Source organism: Montipora foliosa, chromosome 8 (genome assembly GCF_036669935.1).
Source record: "Montipora foliosa isolate CH-2021 chromosome 8, ASM3666993v2, whole genome shotgun sequence".
Lineage (NCBI taxonomy): Eukaryota > Metazoa > Cnidaria > Anthozoa > Scleractinia > Acroporidae > Montipora > Montipora foliosa.
In genome coordinates this window covers 33,189,301-33,206,512 of record NC_090876.1, presented here as the reverse complement: position 1 = coordinate 33,206,512, position 17,212 = coordinate 33,189,301, and the positions used below count along the sequence as shown (strand labels likewise).

General features: G+C 42.8%; 15 non-coding genes across 15 annotated transcripts; 7 read left to right on the top strand and 8 right to left on the bottom strand.

The window, feature by feature from the left end:
* Positions 1-580: 580 nt before the first annotated feature.
* Trnar-ucg (transfer RNA arginine (anticodon UCG)) lies at positions 581-653 on the bottom strand. The gene has a single exon. It is a non-coding gene; the product is annotated as a tRNA-Arg (tRNA).
* Positions 654-1,206: 553 nt separating this feature from the next.
* On the top strand, positions 1,207-1,279 carry Trnar-acg (transfer RNA arginine (anticodon ACG)). Its single transcript has one exon. It is a non-coding gene; the product is annotated as a tRNA-Arg (tRNA).
* Positions 1,280-2,893: 1,614 nt separating this feature from the next.
* Trnar-ucg (transfer RNA arginine (anticodon UCG)) lies at positions 2,894-2,966 on the bottom strand. Its single transcript has one exon. It is a non-coding gene; the product is annotated as a tRNA-Arg (tRNA).
* A 553-nt stretch (positions 2,967-3,519) lies between these two features.
* On the top strand, positions 3,520-3,592 carry Trnar-acg (transfer RNA arginine (anticodon ACG)). Its single transcript has one exon. It is a non-coding gene; the product is annotated as a tRNA-Arg (tRNA).
* Positions 3,593-5,207: 1,615 nt separating this feature from the next.
* On the bottom strand, positions 5,208-5,280 carry Trnar-ucg (transfer RNA arginine (anticodon UCG)). The gene has a single exon. It is a non-coding gene; the product is annotated as a tRNA-Arg (tRNA).
* Positions 5,281-5,834: 554 nt separating this feature from the next.
* Positions 5,835-5,907, top strand: Trnar-acg (transfer RNA arginine (anticodon ACG)). Its single transcript has one exon. It is a non-coding gene; the product is annotated as a tRNA-Arg (tRNA).
* Positions 5,908-7,523: 1,616 nt separating this feature from the next.
* Positions 7,524-7,596, bottom strand: Trnar-ucg (transfer RNA arginine (anticodon UCG)). Its single transcript has one exon. It is a non-coding gene; the product is annotated as a tRNA-Arg (tRNA).
* A 554-nt stretch (positions 7,597-8,150) lies between these two features.
* Positions 8,151-8,223, top strand: Trnar-acg (transfer RNA arginine (anticodon ACG)). The gene has a single exon. It is a non-coding gene; the product is annotated as a tRNA-Arg (tRNA).
* A 1,616-nt stretch (positions 8,224-9,839) lies between these two features.
* On the bottom strand, positions 9,840-9,912 carry Trnar-ucg (transfer RNA arginine (anticodon UCG)). The gene has a single exon. It is a non-coding gene; the product is annotated as a tRNA-Arg (tRNA).
* A 554-nt stretch (positions 9,913-10,466) lies between these two features.
* Positions 10,467-10,539, top strand: Trnar-acg (transfer RNA arginine (anticodon ACG)). Its single transcript has one exon. It is a non-coding gene; the product is annotated as a tRNA-Arg (tRNA).
* A 1,616-nt stretch (positions 10,540-12,155) lies between these two features.
* On the bottom strand, positions 12,156-12,228 carry Trnar-ucg (transfer RNA arginine (anticodon UCG)). Its single transcript has one exon. It is a non-coding gene; the product is annotated as a tRNA-Arg (tRNA).
* Positions 12,229-12,782: 554 nt separating this feature from the next.
* On the top strand, positions 12,783-12,855 carry Trnar-acg (transfer RNA arginine (anticodon ACG)). Its single transcript has one exon. It is a non-coding gene; the product is annotated as a tRNA-Arg (tRNA).
* A 1,616-nt stretch (positions 12,856-14,471) lies between these two features.
* Positions 14,472-14,544, bottom strand: Trnar-ucg (transfer RNA arginine (anticodon UCG)). Its single transcript has one exon. It is a non-coding gene; the product is annotated as a tRNA-Arg (tRNA).
* A 554-nt stretch (positions 14,545-15,098) lies between these two features.
* Positions 15,099-15,171, top strand: Trnar-acg (transfer RNA arginine (anticodon ACG)). The gene has a single exon. It is a non-coding gene; the product is annotated as a tRNA-Arg (tRNA).
* A 1,616-nt stretch (positions 15,172-16,787) lies between these two features.
* Trnar-ucg (transfer RNA arginine (anticodon UCG)) lies at positions 16,788-16,860 on the bottom strand. Its single transcript has one exon. It is a non-coding gene; the product is annotated as a tRNA-Arg (tRNA).
* Between the last annotated feature and the right edge of the window lie 352 nt (positions 16,861-17,212).

Genomic DNA, 17,212 nt, shown 5'->3' with positions numbered 1-17,212 from the left:
ACGTAAAAGTCACAATCTATTGTTTCATGTTCACAAGTACGATAACATGTTCGCGTCCGACCTTGATGGGCCTTATTGAAAACGGCTTGCCAGGGCCTCGGGGTTTTAAATGCCCCTAAAAACGGTCTCCCGTTCATATTTTATCCACCATTACTTACAGATTGGGACCCAACAAGCGCTCCTGTTGGCGCCTTATCTATGTCTTTGAGTCTCTGACCTGTGAAATTTCGCAAAATATTGAGACCTTGCTCGGAAGGGGAAGAGATGATGGTCAAAGGGTCTACCATGGTTGTCGGAAAAAATCGAAACTTTGTACTTAGTTACGAATTGATATTCAGTTTTGTCGTTTGACGTCTTTAAGTTGAAACGTGTGGAATTTGAGACAACGCTTAGATTTTGCTTTTAGAGCAATTAGATCCGATGCTTAGTGGTCATTGAAGTTAAGGAAATTCTCCTTTAAAAGATGAGGCAAGACGAAGACCTTTGAAGGAAATCCCCAATGGAAGGCAGATTGTTCTTTTGAGGTAAAAAGGATGGGCCACTGCCTTTGTGGCGCAAATGGATTCAAAAGTCAAGCACACGACCCCGCCAGGACTCGAACCTGGAATCTTCTGATCCGAAGTCAGACGCCTTCTCCATTAGGCCACGAGGCCACTTTCGCACAAAGAGAAAGGTCGTCATCAATCACCTTTCCGTCAAACGAATATTTATCGCTAACATTACCTGACTTCGTTGGCCTAGCTCAGTGAAATCAAATATGCAAAAATCGTTCAACAATAGGAATGGCAAACTTACAGAATTGATTCAGAGTACGCCCTCAACTTTATTCGGTTGGAACCACCAACTGATGAACTCTTACCAAGAAAAGAAGAAATGGCGACAAAGTTAAAAAGCTGCCCAAAATGGGTTACTACAAAGCCAGCCGGTAGTGTATGTTGTTATTGGACCTTGCGATGGGGAGAAATCCTGTTTAAGGCTGATGATCCAGGCCTGAGTGTTGAATGGTAGTTGTGTTTGCCCCAATTAATATTTGCCGGGTAAACCTGCTTTCTCGCGCGTTTTGCATTGAAAATCGTGACCGAAGGAAGTCACCGAAGGAAGGCAGAGAGTCCTCACGTCAGTCACAATTGAAAATTTTCGCCATGAATTTAAAGTGGGATCTTGTTTCTCAAAAAAGTCTGTGGGCAGGTTGTACCGACAGTTGAAGGCCCCGTGGCCCAATGGATAAGGCATCTGACTACGAATCAGGGGAGTCCAGGTTCGAATCCTGGCGGGGTCGATATTATTAGTGTGTTTCCTTTTCATTTCCAGAAGCTGCTGTTGTGCCGCACAACATGTAACTAAAGAAGAAACGTCATGGAACGTCGATGTCTATATGGAGTTGAGCTGTGGCTGTCTGTCGGAAAATGGTGTGAAGATTTGATGTGACCAGGATAAATCATACACGACAAATCGATTGTAAGCGATACCGTGAAATCGCATTCCTTGGGGAGACTTTGTAGAATTGATTAATAATTCATAACAATGACACTCAACAGGAACGCACTATTCGGGTCACATGTATAGGTGTGTAAGTCCCGATAAAATGCAGCTGTATGAAAGCACGGGCAGGGATTGAATAGGTAGCAGGGAAAGGCTGGGGTTGATCAATGGATAATTAGTTGAGTTATGAATGGGATTACTTCTTATAAAGATCTGTAACTCGCCTAATTAGTATGCTTAACTTTGACAAACACGAGGCTGTAAAATAGTACAAAGTTTATCAATCAATCATAAGTTTGCATAAGTTTGATATTTCAATCACAACCATTAAGTAACAGTTTACCTTCCTCTTGTGTGCTTTGTTCATAAAGTTTAATGCATCCTCTCCTCCAGTCTCACGCAAATGTCAGTTGATCGCACAAACTAACAAATAAAGCAAATTGGGCAGATAACGCTCTCCATTTTGCTTGGCCACTTCACAAACCAGTTTGCTCAACCAAAGGTTAGTGTATTTGGCGACATGTGCTCTACCGAAACCGTCACATCTTGAACATCTTCGCATTTGAGACCGGCCACTCCAACAAGTTCAGACATTGCACATTTATTTTGCCGTCGCTAATGCCATTGCTGGAAGACTTTTGTACCCCATTTAGTGTTGTATGGTGCTGCTTTTGGAGTGGCTCCGACACTACACTGGCCTCTTCTTCTTTACTCTCTGGAGAGCGAAACCTACCAACTATGTTTCTACTACAAAAGCTCTATGCGAATGAATGGCTAAATTCGATGCTTAACATTTCAAACCTCCTATGGGACAACTCCACGCCCACGTGATTAACGTAAAAGTCACAATCTATTGTTTCATTTCACAAGTACGATAACATGTTCGCGTCCGACCTTGATGGGCCTTATTGAAACGGCTTGCCAGGGCCTCGGGGTTTTAAATGCCCCTAAACGGTCTCCCGTTCATATTTTATCCACCATTACTTACAGATTGGGACCCAACAAGCGCTCCTGTTGGCGCCTTATCTATGTCTTTGAGTCTCTGACCTTGTGAAATTTCGCAAAATATTGAGACCTTGCTTGGAAGGGGAAGAGATGATGGTCAAAGGGTATACCATGGTTGTCGGAAAAAATCGAAACTTTGTACTTAGTTACGAATTGATATTCAGTTTTGTCGTTTGACGTCTTTAAGTTGAAACGTGTGGAATTTGAGACAACGCTTAGATTTTGCTTTTAGAGCAATTAGATCCGATGCTTAGTTGGTCATTGAAGTTAAGGAAATTCTCCTTTAAAAGATGAGCAAGACGAAGACCTTTCAAGGAAATCCCCAATGGAAGGCAGATTGTTCTTTTGAGGTAAAAGGATGGGCCACTGCCTTTGTGGCGCAAAATGGATTCAAAAGTCAAGCACACGACCCCGCCAGGACTCGAACCTGGAATCTTCTGATCCGAAGTCAGACGCCTTCTCCATTAGGCCACGAGGCCACTTTCGCACAAAGAGAAAGGTCGTCATCAATCACCTTTCCGTCAAACGAAATATTCATCGCTAACATTACCTGACTTCGTTGGCCTAGCTCAGTGAAATCAAATATGCAAAATCGTTCAACAATAGGAATGGCAACCTTACAGAATTGATTCAGAGTACGCCCTCAACTTTATTCGGTTGGAACCACCAACTGATGAACTCTTACCCAAGAAAAGAAGAAATGGCGACAAAGTTAAAAAGCTGCCCAAAATGGTTTACTACAAAGCCAGCCGGTAGTGTATGTTGTTATTGGACCTTGCGATGGGGAGAAATCCTGTTTAAGGCTGATGATCCAGGCCTGAGTGTTGAATGGTAGTTGTGTTTGCCCCAATTAATATTTGCCGGGTAAACCTGCTTTCTCGCGCGTTTTGCATTGAAAATCGTCACCGAAGGAAGTCACCGAAGGAAGGCAGAGAGTCCTCACGTCAGTCACAATTGAAAATTTTCGCCATGAATTTAAAGTGGGATCTTGTTTCTCAAAAAGTCTGTGGGCAGGTTGTACCGACAGTTGAAGGCCCCGTGGCCCAATGGATAAGGCATCTGACTACGAATCAGGGGATTCCAGGTTCGAATCCTGGCGGGGTCGATATTATTAGTGTGTTTCCTTTTCATTTCCAGAAGCTGCTGTTGTGCCGCACAACATGTAACTAAAGAAGAAACGTCATGGAACGTCGATGTCTATATGGAGTTGAGCTGTGGCTGTCTGTCGGAAAATGGTGTGAAGATTTGATGTGACCAGGATAAATCATACACGACAAATCGATTGTAAGCGATACCGTGAAATCGCATTCCTTGGGGAGACTTTGTAGAATTGATTAATAATTCATAACAATGACACTCAACAGGAACGCACTATTCGGGTCACATGTATAGGTGTGTAAGTCCCGATAAAATGCAGCTGTATGAAAGCACGGGCAGGGATTGAATAGGTAGCAGGGAAAGGCTGGGGTTGATCAATGGTTAATTAGTTGAGTTATGAATGGGATTACTTCTTATAAAGATCTGTAACTCGCCTAATTAGTATGCTTAACTTTGACAAACACGAGGCTGTAAAATAGTACAAAGTTTATCAATCAATCATAAGTTTGCATAAGTTTGATATTTCAATCACAACCATTAAGTAACAGTTTACCTTCCTCTTGTGTGCTTTGTTCATAAAGTTTAATGCATCCTCTCCTCCAGTCTCACGCAAATGTCAGTTGATCGCACAAACTAACAAATAAAGCAAATTGGGCAGATAACGCTCTCCATTTTGCTTGGCCACTTCACAAACCAGTTTGCTCAACCAAAGTTTAGTGTATTTGGCGACATGTGCTCTACCGAAACCGTCACATCTTGAACATCTTCGCATTTGAGACCGGCCACTCCAACAAGTTCAGACATTGCACATTTATTTTGCCGTCGCTAATGCCATTGCTGGAAGACTTTTGTACCCCATTTAGTGTTGTATGGTGCTGCTTTTGGAGTGGCTCCGACACTACACTGGCCTCTTCTTCTTTACTCTCTGGAGAGCGAAACCTACCAACTATGTTTCTACTACAAAAGCTCTATGCGAATGAATGGCTAAATTCGATGCTTAACATTTCAAACCTCCTATGGGACAACTCCACGCCCACGTGATTAACGTAAAAGTCACAATCTATTGTTTCATTTCACAAGTACGATAACATGTTCGCGTCCGACCTTGATGGGCCTTATTGAAACGGCTTGCCAGGGCCTCGGGGTTTTAAATGCCCCTAAACGGTCTCCCGTTCATATTTTATCCACCATTACTTACAGATTGGGACCCCAACAAGCGCTCCTGTTGGCGCCTTATCTATGTCTTTGAGTCTCTGACCTTGTGAAATTTCGCAAAATATTGAGACCTTGCTTGGAAGGGGAAGAGATGATGGTCAAAGGGTATACCATGGTTGTCGGAAAAAATCGAAACTTTGTACTTAGTTACGAATTGATATTCAGTTTTGTCGTTTGACGTCTTTAAGTTGAAACGTGTGGAATTTGAGACAACGCTTAGATTTTGCTTTTAGAGCAATTAGATCCGATGCTTAGTTGGTCATTGAAGTTAAGGAAATTCTCCTTTAAAAGATGAGCAAGACGAAGACCTTTCAAGGAAATCCCCAATGGAAGGCAGATTGTTCTTTTGAGGTAAAAGGATGGGCCACTGCCTTTGTGGCGCAAAATGGATTCAAAAGTCAAGCACACGACCCCGCCAGGACTCGAACCTGGAATCTTCTGATCCGAAGTCAGACGCCTTCTCCATTAGGCCACGAGGCCACTTTCGCACAAAGAGAAAGGTCGTCATCAATCACCTTTCCGTCAAACGAAATATTCATCGCTAACATTACCTGACTTCGTTGGCCTAGCTCAGTGAAATCAAATATGCAAAATCGTTCAACAATAGGAATGGCAACCTTACAGAATTGATTCAGAGTACGCCCTCAACTTTATTCGGTTGGAACCACCAACTGATGAACTCTTACCCAAGAAAAGAAGAAATGGCGACAAAGTTAAAAAGCTGCCCAAAATGGTTTACTACAAAGCCAGCCGGTAGTGTATGTTGTTATTGGACCTTGCGATGGGGAGAAATCCTGTTTAAGGCTGATGATCCAGGCCTGAGTGTTGAATGGTAGTTGTGTTTGCCCCAATTAATATTTGCCGGGTAAACCTGCTTTCTCGCGCGTTTTGCATTGAAAATCGTCACCGAAGGAAGTCACCGAAGGAAGGCAGAGAGTCCTCACGTCAGTCACAATTGAAAATTTTCGCCATGAATTTAAAGTGGGATCTTGTTTCTCAAAAAAGTCTGTGGGCAGGTTGTACCGACAGTTGAAGGCCCCGTGGCCCAATGGATAAGGCATCTGACTACGAATCAGGGGATTCCAGGTTCGAATCCTGGCGGGGTCGATATTATTAGTGTGTTTCCTTTTCATTTCCAGAAGCTGCTGTTGTGCCGCACAACATGTAACTAAAGAAGAAACGTCATGGAACGTCGATGTCTATATGGAGTTGAGCTGTGGCTGTCTGTCGGAAAATGGTGTGAAGATTTGATGTGACCAGGATAAATCATACACGACAAATCGATTGTAAGCGATACCGTGAAATCGCATTCCTTGGGGAGACTTTGTAGAATTGATTAATAATTCATAACAATGACACTCAACAGGAACGCACTATTCGGGTCACATGTATAGGTGTGTAAGTCCCGATAAAATGCAGCTGTATGAAAGCACGGGCAGGGATTGAATAGGTAGCCGGGAAAGGCTGGGGTTGATCAATGGTTAATTAGTTGAGTTATGAATGGGATTACTTCTTATAAAGATCTGTAACTCGCCTAATTAGTATGCTTAACTTTGACAAACACGAGGCTGTAAAATAGTACAAAGTTTATCAATCAATCATAAGTTTGCATAAGTTTGATATTTCAATCACAACCATTAAGTAACAGTTTACCTTCCTCTTGTGTGCTTTGTTCATAAAGTTTAATGCATCCTCTCCTCCAGTCTCACGCAAATGTCAGTTGATCGCACAAACTAACAAATAAAGCAAATTGGGCAGATAACGCTCTCCATTTTGCTTGGCCACTTCACAAACCAGTTTGCTCAACCAAAGGTTTAGTGTATTTGGCGACATGTGCTCTACCGAAACCGTCACATCTTGAACATCTTCGCATTTGAGACCGGCCACTCCAACAAGTTCAGACATTGCACATTTATTTTGCCGTCGCTAATGCCATTGCTGGAAGACTTTTGTACCCCATTTAGTGTTGTATGGTGCTGCTTTTGGAGTGGCTCCGACACTACACTGGCCTCTTCTTCTTTACTCTCTGGAGAGCGAAACCTACCAACTATGTTTCTACTACAAAAGCTCTATGCGAATGAATGGCTAAATTCGATGCTTAACATTTCAAACCTCCTATGGGACAACTCCACGCCCACGTGATTAACGTAAAAGTCACAATCTATTGTTTCATTTCACAAGTACGATAACATGTTCGCGTCCGACCTTGATGGGCCTTATTGAAACGGCTTGCCAGGGCCTCGGGGTTTTAAATGCCCCTAAACGGTCTCCCGTTCATATTTTATCCACCATTACTTACAGATTGGGACCTCAACAAGCGCTCCTGTTGGCGCCTTGTCTATGTCTTTGAGTCTCTGACCTTGTGAAATTTCGCAAAATATTGAGACCTTGCTCGGAAGGGGAAGAGATGATGGTCAAAGGGTATACCATGGTTGTCGGAAAAAATCGAAACTTTGTACTTAGTTACGAATTGATATTCAGTTTTGTCGTTTGACGTCTTTAAGTTGAAACGTGTGGAATTTGAGACAACGCTTAGATTTTGCTTTTAGAGCAATTAGATCCGATGCTTAGTTGGTCATTGAAGTTAAGGAAATTCTCCTTTAAAAGATGAGCAAGACGAAGACCTTTGAAGGAAATCCCCAATGGAAGGCAGATTGTTCTTTTGAGGTAAAAGGATGGGCCACTGCCTTTGTGGCGCAAAATGGATTCAAAAGTCAAGCACACGACCCCGCCAGGACTCGAACCTGGAATCTTCTGATCCGAAGTCAGACGCCTTCTCCATTAGGCCACGAGGCCACTTTCGCACAAAGAGAAAGGTCGTCATCAATCACCTTTCCGTCAAACGAAATATTCATCGCTAACATTACCTGACTTCGTTGGCCTAGCTCAGTGAAATCAAATATGCAAAATCGTTCAACAATAGGAATGGCAACCTTACAGAATTGATTCAGAGTACGCCCTCAACTTTATTCGGTTGGAACCACCAACTGATGAACTCTTACCCAAGAAAAGAAGAAATGGCGACAAAGTTAAAAAGCTGCCCAAAATGGTTTACTACAAAGCCAGCCGGTAGTGTATGTTGTTATTGGACCTTGCGATGGGGAGAAATCCTGTTTAAGGCTGATGATCCAGGCCTGAGTGTTGAATGGTAGTTGTGTTTGCCCCAATTAATATTTGCCGGGTAAACCTGCTTTCTCGCGCGTTTTGCATTGAAAATCGTCACCGAAGGAAGTCACCGAAGGAAGGCAGAGAGTCCTCACGTCAGTCACAATTGAAAATTTTCGCCATGAATTTAAAGTGGGATCTTGTTTCTCAAAAAAGTCTGTGGGCAGGTTGTACCGACAGTTGAAGGCCCCGTGGCCCAATGGATAAGGCATCTGACTACGAATCAGGGGATTCCAGGTTCGAATCCTGGCGGGGTCGATATTATTAGTGTGTTTCCTTTTCATTTCCAGAAGCTGCTGTTGTGCCGCACAACATGTAACTAAAGAAGAAACGTCATGGAACGTCGATGTCTATATGGAGTTGAGCTGTGGCTGTCTGTCGGAAAATGGTGTGAAGATTTGATGTGACCAGGATAAATCATACACGACAAATCGATTGTAAGCGATACCGTGAAATCGCATTCCTTGGGGAGACTTTGTAGAATTGATTAATAATTCATAACAATGACACTCAACAGGAACGCACTATTCGGGTCACATGTATAGGTGTGTAAGTCCCGATAAAATGCAGCTGTATGAAAGCACGGGCAGGGATTGAATAGGTAGCCGGGAAAGGCTGGGGTTGATCAATGGTTAATTAGTTGAGTTATGAATGGGATTACTTCTTATAAAGATCTGTAACTCGCCTAATTAGTATGCTTAACTTTGACAAACACGAGGCTGTAAAATAGTACAAAGTTTATCAATCAATCATAAGTTTGCATAAGTTTGATATTTCAATCACAACCATTAAGTAACAGTTTACCTTCCTCTTGTGTGCTTTGTTCATAAAGTTTAATGCATCCTCTCCTCCAGTCTCACGCAAATGTCAGTTGATCGCACAAACTAACAAATAAAGCAAATTGGGCAGATAACGCTCTCCATTTTGCTTGGCCACTTCACAAACCAGTTTGCTCAACCAAAGGTTTAGTGTATTTGGCGACATGTGCTCTACCGAAACCGTCACATCTTGAACATCTTCGCATTTGAGACCGGCCACTCCAACAAGTTCAGACATTGCACATTTATTTTGCCGTCGCTAATGCCATTGCTGGAAGACTTTTGTACCCCATTTAGTGTTGTATGGTGCTGCTTTTGGAGTGGCTCCGACACTACACTGGCCTCTTCTTCTTTACTCTCTGGAGAGCGAAACCTACCAACTATGTTTCTACTACAAAAGCTCTATGCGAATGAATGGCTAAATTCGATGCTTAACATTTCAAACCTCCTATGGGACAACTCCACGCCCACGTGATTAACGTAAAAGTCACAATCTATTGTTTCATTTCACAAGTACGATAACATGTTCGCGTCCGACCTTGATGGGCCTTATTGAAACGGCTTGCCAGGGCCTCGGGGTTTTAAATGCCCCTAAACGGTCTCCCGTTCATATTTTATCCACCATTACTTACAGATTGGGACCTCAACAAGCGCTCCTGTTGGCGCCTTGTCTATGTCTTTGAGTCTCTGACCTTGTGAAATTTCGCAAAATATTGAGACCTTGCTCGGAAGGGGAAGAGATGATGGTCAAAGGGTATACCATGGTTGTCGGAAAAAATCGAAACTTTGTACTTAGTTACGAATTGATATTCAGTTTTGTCGTTTGACGTCTTTAAGTTGAAACGTGTGGAATTTGAGACAACGCTTAGATTTTGCTTTTAGAGCAATTAGATCCGATGCTTAGTTGGTCATTGAAGTTAAGGAAATTCTCCTTTAAAAGATGAGCAAGACGAAGACCTTTGAAGGAAATCCCCAATGGAAGGCAGATTGTTCTTTTGAGGTAAAAGGATGGGCCACTGCCTTTGTGGCGCAAAATGGATTCAAAAGTCAAGCACACGACCCCGCCAGGACTCGAACCTGGAATCTTCTGATCCGAAGTCAGACGCCTTCTCCATTAGGCCACGAGGCCACTTTCGCACAAAGAGAAAGGTCGTCATCAATCACCTTTCCGTCAAACGAAATATTCATCGCTAACATTACCTGACTTCGTTGGCCTAGCTCAGTGAAATCAAATATGCAAAATCGTTCAACAATAGGAATGGCAACCTTACAGAATTGATTCAGAGTACGCCCTCAACTTTATTCGGTTGGAACCACCAACTGATGAACTCTTACCCAAGAAAAGAAGAAATGGCGACAAAGTTAAAAAGCTGCCCAAAATGGTTTACTACAAAGCCAGCCGGTAGTGTATGTTGTTATTGGACCTTGCGATGGGGAGAAATCCTGTTTAAGGCTGATGATCCAGGCCTGAGTGTTGAATGGTAGTTGTGTTTGCCCCAATTAATATTTGCCGGGTAAACCTGCTTTCTCGCGCGTTTTGCATTGAAAATCGTCACCGAAGGAAGTCACCGAAGGAAGGCAGAGAGTCCTCACGTCAGTCACAATTGAAAATTTTCGCCATGAATTTAAAGTGGGATCTTGTTTCTCAAAAAAGTCTGTGGGCAGGTTGTACCGACAGTTGAAGGCCCCGTGGCCCAATGGATAAGGCATCTGACTACGAATCAGGGGATTCCAGGTTCGAATCCTGGCGGGGTCGATATTATTAGTGTGTTTCCTTTTCATTTCCAGAAGCTGCTGTTGTGCCGCACAACATGTAACTAAAGAAGAAACGTCATGGAACGTCGATGTCTATATGGAGTTGAGCTGTGGCTGTCTGTCGGAAAATGGTGTGAAGATTTGATGTGACCAGGATAAATCATACACGACAAATCGATTGTAAGCGATACCGTGAAATCGCATTCCTTGGGGAGACTTTGTAGAATTGATTAATAATTCATAACAATGACACTCAACAGGAACGCACTATTCGGGTCACATGTATAGGTGTGTAAGTCCCGATAAAATGCAGCTGTATGAAAGCACGGGCAGGGATTGAATAGGTAGCAGGGAAAGGCTGGGGTTGATCAATGGTTAATTAGTTGAGTTATGAATGGGATTACTTCTTATAAAGATCTGTAACTCGCCTAATTAGTATGCTTAACTTTGACAAACACGAGGCTGTAAAATAGTACAAAGTTTATCAATCAATCATAAGTTTGCATAAGTTTGATATTTCAATCACAACCATTAAGTAACAGTTTACCTTCCTCTTGTGTGCTTTGTTCATAAAGTTTAATGCATCCTCTCCTCCAGTCTCACGCAAATGTCAGTTGATCGCACAAACTAACAAATAAAGCAAATTGGGCAGATAACGCTCTCCATTTTGCTTGGCCACTTCACAAACCAGTTTGCTCAACCAAAGGTTTAGTGTATTTGGCGACATGTGCTCTACCGAAACCGTCACATCTTGAACATCTTCGCATTTGAGACCGGCCACTCCAACAAGTTCAGACATTGCACATTTATTTTGCCGTCGCTAATGCCATTGCTGGAAGACTTTTGTACCCCATTTAGTGTTGTATGGTGCTGCTTTTGGAGTGGCTCCGACACTACACTGGCCTCTTCTTCTTTACTCTCTGGAGAGCGAAACCTACCAACTATGTTTCTACTACAAAAGCTCTATGCGAATGAATGGCTAAATTCGATGCTTAACATTTCAAACCTCCTATGGGACAACTCCACGCCCACGTGATTAACGTAAAAGTCACAATCTATTGTTTCATTTCACAAGTACGATAACATGTTCGCGTCCGACCTTGATGGGCCTTATTGAAACGGCTTGCCAGGGCCTCGGGGTTTTAAATGCCCCTAAACGGTCTCCCGTTCATATTTTATCCACCATTACTTACAGATTGGGACCTCAACAAGCGCTCCTGTTGGCGCCTTGTCTATGTCTTTGAGTCTCTGACCTTGTGAAATTTCGCAAAATATTGAGACCTTGCTCGGAAGGGGAAGAGATGATGGTCAAAGGGTATACCATGGTTGTCGGAAAAAATCGAAACTTTGTACTTAGTTACGAATTGATATTCAGTTTTGTCGTTTGACGTCTTTAAGTTGAAACGTGTGGAATTTGAGACAACGCTTAGATTTTGCTTTTAGAGCAATTAGATCCGATGCTTAGTTGGTCATTGAAGTTAAGGAAATTCTCCTTTAAAAGATGAGCAAGACGAAGACCTTTGAAGGAAATCCCCAATGGAAGGCAGATTGTTCTTTTGAGGTAAAAGGATGGGCCACTGCCTTTGTGGCGCAAAATGGATTCAAAAGTCAAGCACACGACCCCGCCAGGACTCGAACCTGGAATCTTCTGATCCGAAGTCAGACGCCTTCTCCATTAGGCCACGAGGCCACTTTCGCACAAAGAGAAAGGTCGTCATCAATCACCTTTCCGTCAAACGAAATATTTATCGCTAACATTACCTGACTTCGTTGGCCTAGCTCAGTGAAATCAAATATGCAAAATCGTTCAACAATAGGAATGGCAACCTTACAGAATTGATTCAGAGTACGCCCTCAACTTTATTCGGTTGGAACCACCAACTGATGAACTCTTACCCAAGAAAAGAAGAAATGGCGACAAAGTTAAAAAGCTGCCCAAAATGGTTTACTACAAAGCCAGCCGGTAGTGTATGTTGTTATTGGACCTTGCGATGGGGAGAAATCCTGTTTAAGGCTGATGATCCAGGCCTGAGTGTTGAATGGTAGTTGTGTTTGCCCCAATTAATATTTGCCGGGTAAACCTGCTTTCTCGCGCGTTTTGCATTGAAAATCGTCACCGAAGGAAGTCACCGAAGGAAGGCAGAGAGTCCTCACGTCAGTCACAATTGAAAATTTTCGCCATGAATTTAAAGTGGGATCTTGTTTCTCAAAAAAGTCTGTGGGCAGGTTGTACCGACAGTTGAAGGCCCCGTGGCCCAATGGATAAGGCATCTGACTACGAATCAGGGGATTCCAGGTTCGAATCCTGGCGGGGTCGATATTATTAGTGTGTTTCCTTTTCATTTCCAGAAGCTGCTGTTGTGCCGCACAACATGTAACTAAAGAAGAAACGTCATGGAACGTCGATGTCTATATGGAGTTGAGCTGTGGCTGTCTGTCGGAAAATGGTGTGAAGATTTGATGTGACCAGGATAAATCATACACGACAAATCGATTGTAAGCGATACCGTGAAATCGCATTCCTTGGGGAGACTTTGTAGAATTGATTAATAATTCATAACAATGACACTCAACAGGAACGCACTATTCGGGTCACATGTATAGGTGTGTAAGTCCCGATAAAATGCAGCTGTATGAAAGCACGGGCAGGGATTGAATAGGTAGCAGGGAAAGGCTGGGGTTGATCAATGGTTAATTAGTTGAGTTATGAATGGGATTACTTCTTATAAAGATCTGTAACTCGCCTAATTAGTATGCTTAACTTTGACAAACACGAGGCTGTAAAATAGTACAAAGTTTATCAATCAATCATAAGTTTGCATAAGTTTGATATTTCAATCACAACCATTAAGTAACAGTTTACCTTCCTCTTGTGTGCTTTGTTCATAAAGTTTAATGCATCCTCTCCTCCAGTCTCACGCAAATGTCAGTTGATCGCACAAACTAACAAATAAAGCAAATTGGGCAGATAACGCTCTCCATTTTGCTTGGCCACTTCACAAACCAGTTTGCTCAACCAAAGGTTTAGTGTATTTGGCGACATGTGCTCTACCGAAACCGTCACATCTTGAACATCTTCGCATTTGAGACCGGCCACTCCAACAAGTTCAGACATTGCACATTTATTTTGCCGTCGCTAATGCCATTGCTGGAAGACTTTTGTACCCCATTTAGTGTTGTATGGTGCTGCTTTTGGAGTGGCTCCGACACTACACTGGCCTCTTCTTCTTTACTCTCTGGAGAGCGAAACCTACCAACTATGTTTCTACTACAAAAGCTCTATGCGAATGAATGGCTAAATTCGATGCTTAACATTTCAAACCTCCTATGGGACAACTCCACGCCCACGTGATTAACGTAAAAGTCACAATCTATTGTTTCATTTCACAAGTACGATAACATGTTCGCGTCCGACCTTGATGGGCCTTATTGAAACGGCTTGCCAGGGCCTCGGGGTTTTAAATGCCCCTAAACGGTCTCCCGTTCATATTTTATCCACCATTACTTACAGATTGGGACCTCAACAAGCGCTCCTGTTGGCGCCTTGTCTATGTCTTTGAGTCTCTGACCTTGTGAAATTTCGCAAAATATTGAGACCTTGCTCGGAAGGGGAAGAGATGATGGTCAAAGGGTATACCATGGTTGTCGGAAAAAATCGAAACTTTGTACTTAGTTACGAATTGATATTCAGTTTTGTCGTTTGACGTCTTTAAGTTGAAACGTGTGGAATTTGAGACAACGCTTAGATTTTGCTTTTAGAGCAATTAGATCCGATGCTTAGTTGGTCATTGAAGTTAAGGAAATTCTCCTTTAAAAGATGAGCAAGACGAAGACCTTTGAAGGAAATCCCCAATGGAAGGCAGATTGTTCTTTTGAGGTAAAAGGATGGGCCACTGCCTTTGTGGCGCAAAATGGATTCAAAAGTCAAGCACACGACCCCGCCAGGACTCGAACCTGGAATCTTCTGATCCGAAGTCAGACGCCTTCTCCATTAGGCCACGAGGCCACTTTCGCACAAAGAGAAAGGTCGTCATCAATCACCTTTCCGTCAAACGAAATATTCATCGCTAACATTACCTGACTTCGTTGGCCTAGCTCAGTGAAATCAAATATGCAAAATCGTTCAACAATAGGAATGGCAACCTTACAGAATTGATTCAGAGTACGCCCTCAACTTTATTCGGTTGGAACCACCAACTGATGAACTCTTACCCAAGAAAAGAAGAAATGGCGACAAAGTTAAAAAGCTGCCCAAAATGGTTTACTACAAAGCCAGCCGGTAGTGTATGTTGTTATTGGACCTTGCGATGGGGAGAAATCCTGTTTAAGGCTGATGATCCAGGCCTGAGTGTTGAATGGTAGTTGTGTTTGCCCCAATTAATATTTGCCGGGTAAACCTGCTTTCTCGCGCGTTTTGCATTGAAAATCGTCACCGAAGGAAGTCACCGAAGGAAGGCAGAGAGTCCTCACGTCAGTCACAATTGAAAATTTTCGCCATGAATTTAAAGTGGGATCTTGTTTCTCAAAAAATTCTGTGGGCAGGTTGTACCAACAGTTGAAGGCCCCGTGGCCCAATGGATAAGGCATCTGACTACGAATCAGGGGATTCCAGGTTCGAATCCTGGCGGGGTCGATATTATTAGTGTGTTTCCTTTTCATTTCCAGAAGCTGCTGTTGTGCCGCACAACATGTAACTAAAGAAGAAACGTCATGGAACGTCGATGTCTATATGGAGTTGAGCTGTGGCTGTCTGTCGGAAAATGGTGTGAAGATTTGATGTGACCAGGATAAATCATACACGACAAATCGATTGTAAGCGATACCGTGAAATCGCATTCCTTGGGGAGACTTTGTAGAATTGATTAATAATTCATAACAATGACACTCAACAGGAACGCACTATTCGGGTCACATGTATAGGTGTGTAAGTCCCGATAAAATGCAGCTGTATGAAAGCACGGGCAGGGATTGAATAGGTAGCAGGGAAAGGCTGGGGTTGATCAATGGTTAATTAGTTGAGTTATGAATGGGATTACTTCTTATAAAGATCTGTAACTCGCCTAATTAGTATGCTTAACTTTGACAAACACGAGGCTGTAAAATAGTACAAAGTTTATCAATCAATCATAAGTTTGCATAAGTTTGATATTTCAATCACAACCATTAAGTAACAGTTTACCTTCCTCTTGTGTGCTTTGTTCATAAAGTTTAATGCATCCTCTCCTCCAGTCTCACGCAAATGTCAGTTGATCGCACAAACTAACAAATAAAGCAAATTGGGCAGATAACGCTCTCCATTTTGCTTGGCCACTTCACAAACCAGTTTGCTCAACCAAAGGTTTAGTGTATTTGGCGACATGTGCTCTACCGAAACCGTCACATCTTGAACATCTTCGCATTTGAGACCGGCCACTCCAACAAGTTCAGACATTGCACATTTATTTTGCCGTCGCTAATGCCATTGCTGGAAGACTTTTGTACCCCATTTAGTGTTGTATGGTGCTGCTTTTGGAGTGGCTCCGACACTACACTGGCCTCTTCTTCTTTACTCTCTGGAGAGCGAAACCTACCAACTATGTTTCTACTACAAAAGCTCTATGCGAATGAATGGCTAAATTCGATGCTTAACATTTCAAACCTCCTATGGGACAACTCCACGCCCACGTGATTAACGTAAAAGTCACAATCTATTGTTTCATTTTACAAGTACGATAACATGTGCGCGTCCGACCTTGATGGGCCTTATTGAAACGGCTTGCCAGGGCCTCGGGGTTTTAAATGCCCCTAAACGGTCTCCCGTTCATATTTTATCCACCATTACTTACAGATTGGGACCTCAACAAGCGCTCCTGTTGGCGCCTTGTCTATGTCTTTGAGTCTCTGACCTTGTGAAATTTCGCAAAATATTGAGACCTTGCTCGGAAGGGGAAGAGATGATGGTCAAAGGGTATACCATGGATGTCGGAAAAAATCGAAACTTTGTACTTAGTTACGAATTGATATTCAGTTTTGTCGTTTGACGTCTTTAAGTTGAAACGTGTGGAATTTGAGACAACGCTTAGATTTTGCTTTCAGAGCAATTAGATCCGATGCTTAGTTGGTCATTGAAGTTAAGGAAATTCTCCTTTAAAAGATGAGCAAGACGAAGACCTTTGAAGGAAATCCCCAATGGAAGGCAGATTGTTCTTTTGAGGTAAAAGGATGGGCCACTGCCTTTGTGGCGCAAAATGGATTCAAAAGTCAAGCACACGACCCCGCCAGGACTCGAACCTGGAATCTTCTGATCCGAAGTCAGACGCCTTCTCCATTAGGCCACGAGGCCACTTTCGCACAAAGAGAAAGGTCGTCATCAATCAGCTTTCCGTCAAACGAAATATTCATCGCTAACATTACCTGACTTCGTTGGCCTAGCTCAGTGAAATCAAATATGCAAAATCGTTCAACAATAGGAATGGCAACCTTACAGAATTGATTCAGAGTACGCCCTCAACTTTATTCGGTTGGAACCACCAACTGATGAACTCTTACCCAAGAAAAGAAGAAATGGCGACAAAGTTAAAAAGCTGCCCAAAATGGTTTACTACAAAGCCAGCCGGTAGTGTATGTTGTTATTGGACCTTGCGATGGGGAGAAATCCTGTTTAAGGCTGATGATCCAGGCCTGAGTGTTGAATG